This window comes from Pristiophorus japonicus, chromosome 8 (assembly GCF_044704955.1).
Source record: "Pristiophorus japonicus isolate sPriJap1 chromosome 8, sPriJap1.hap1, whole genome shotgun sequence".
Classification (NCBI taxonomy): domain Eukaryota; kingdom Metazoa; phylum Chordata; class Chondrichthyes; family Pristiophoridae; genus Pristiophorus; species Pristiophorus japonicus.
In genome coordinates, this window is record NC_091984.1 from 141727446 (window position 1) to 141730391 (window position 2946).

A 2946-nucleotide genomic window follows, 5' to 3' on the forward strand; every position below is an offset into this window, starting at 1 on the left:
GTGGACAAGTCTCCTGGACCTGATGGCCTGCCTCCTAGGATCTTAAAAGAAATGGCTGCAGGGATAGTGGATGCATTGGTTGCAATCTACCAAAATTCCATGGAGTCTGGAGAGGCCCCAGTGGGTTGGAAAATTGCAAATGGAATGCTCCTATTTTAAAAAAGAGGGAGAGAGAAAGCAGGCAACTATAAACCAGTTAGCCTAACATCTGTCGTTGAGAAAATGCTGGAGTCCATTATTAAGAAAGCAGTAGCAGGACATTTGAGAAAGCATAATTCAATCAAGTAGAGCCAGCATGGTTTTATGAAAGGGAAATCATGTTTGACAAATTTGCTGGAGTTCTTTGAGGATGTAACAAGCAGGGTGGATAAGGGGGAACCAGTGGATGTGGTGTATTTGGATTTCCAGAAGGCATTCGATAAGGTGCCACATAAAAGGTTACTGCACAAGATAAGAGCTCTCGGGGTTGGGGGTAATATATTAGTATGGATAGAGGATTGGCTAACTAACAGAAAACAGAGAGTCGGGATAAATGGGTCATTTTCCGGTTGCCAAATGATAACTTGTGAGGTGCCACAAGGATCGGTGCTGGGGCCTCAACTATTTACAATCTAAATTAATGACTTGGATGAAGGGACCGAGTGTAATGTAGCCAAGTTTGCTGATGATACAAAGATGGGTGGCAAAGCAAGTTGTGAGGAGGACACAAAGAATCTGCAAAGAGATAGATAGGCTAAGTGAGTGGGCAAACATTTGGCGTATAATGTGGGAATGTGTGACGTTATCCACTTTGGCAGGAAAAATAAAATAAAAAATTATTATTTAAATGGAGAGAGATTACAAAATGCTGCAGTACAGAGGAACCTGGGGGTCCTTGTGCATGAAACACAAAAAGTTAGTTTGTAGGTACAGCAAGTAATCAGGAAGGCAAATGGAATGTTGGCCTTATTGCAAGGGGGATGGAGTATAAAAGCAGGGAAATCCTGTTACAATTGTACAGGGTATTGGTGAGACCACACCTAGAGTACTGCGCACAGTTTTGGTCTCCTTATTTAAGGAGTGATATACTTGCATTGGAGGCAGTTCAGAGAAGGTTCACGAGGTTGATTCCTGAGATGAAGGGATTGACTTATGAAGAAAGATTGAGCAGGTTGGGCCTATACACATTGGAGTTTAGAAGAATGAGAGGTGATCTTATTGAAACATATAAGATACTGAGGGGGCTCGACAGAGTAGATGCAGAGAGGATGTTTCCACTCGTGGGGGAATCTAGAACTAAGGGGCATAGCTTCAGAATAAGGGGTCGTCCATTTAGAACTGAGATGAGGAGGAATTTCTTCTCTCAGACGGTCGTAAATCTGTGGAATTCTCTGCCCCAGAGAGCTGTGGAGGCTGGGTCATTGAATATATTTAAGGTGGAGATAGACAGATTTTTAAACGATAAGGGAGTGAAGGGTTATGGGGCGCAGACAAGGAAGTGGAGCTGAATCCATGATCAGATCAGCCATGATCGTATTGAATGGTGGAGCAGGCTCAAGGGGCCAGATGGCCTATTCCTATTTATTATGTTCTTATGTAAGTTGGCCCATCATCCCTTTTGTCTCTCTAATCCCTCCTGTCTTCCACCCTATCACAGACCTTCCCTTTTGTTTTTTTCTTCCCCTCCCCCTTTCAATGTTCCTCAAGAATCTGTTCTTTTCGAACATTTGCCAGTTCTGAGGAAGGGTCATCGACCTGAAACGTTAACTCTGCTTCTCTCCACAGATGCTGCCTGACCCGTTGAGATTTCCAGCATTTTCTGTTTTTATTAAGCAGAGGCCTACTTACTGTAAATGCCTAACTTCCCTGGTCATATCAGGTCTAACTTAAGACACTGGCTGCAGGTTTTAAACACATTGAATGCTCAAGCAGAGATTTGAGTATTTGGACAGATTGCCGGAGGGGGAGTGCAGCAAATGATCCCATTCTATAGCACTCCCAGGGTTTCCAGCATTATAGCATCTTGCATAATTATTCCATCCAGAGAATCTATTTATTGGGAGAACTATGCTGGTCAATGACAACCTTTAGTAAAAAAGGAAGAAATGGTTGATTGCAACTTGCAGCCAGGAAGATTCGCATGTCAATCATGGATCGATAGGATGATCATCTTAATCTGGCTCCTACGCCTACAGCCCTATCCCACTGAGCACAATAGAATGGCCCCAATGAACATCATGCCTTCCATTACAATCACCTTTACCTAAACTACCAGGGTATACCCAGAAACCCATCACCTGGTACCTCCTTCTCGGAAGAACTCTCCGGACTATGTTGAAATAAAGCAATAATTTTAGTTCCCTAAAACTTCTTTCGTAATGTGTTAGTACTATTTGTTTCTCTGGTGTTTGCCTCTGGTGACATCTTGCCGTGTGCTTTCTAAAAGAAATAACTTGCATTTACGTAGCGCCTTTCATGACCTCAGGGAATCACAAAGTGCTTTACAGACAATTAAGTATTTTTTGAAGTGTAGTCACTGTTGCAATGTAGGAAACGCAACAGCCGATTTGTGCACAGCAAGCTTCCACAAACAGAAAAGAGATTAATGTGTTTTGGTGATGTTGATTGAGGGATAAAATGTGCCCGGGGCACCAGGGAGAACTCCTCTGCTCTTGTTCAAAATAATATTTTGGGATCTTTATACTTATCTGAGAGAGCCTCAGTTTAACGTCTCATCTGAAAGACGGCATCTCCGACAGTGCAGCACTCCCTCAGTATTGCACTGGGAGTGTCAGACTAGATTCTGTGCTGAAATCTACTACATAATCTAGTGCTCCTTCTACATACTAGCTCAGTGGGTGAAGTAATTGTGGTGGCAGCCCGACGGATTGTCAATGGGAAGCTTATGGGATGGCTACAATCAAGGACCCCTCCGTTCCGTAACATCGCCCGTCTCCGCCCTTGCCT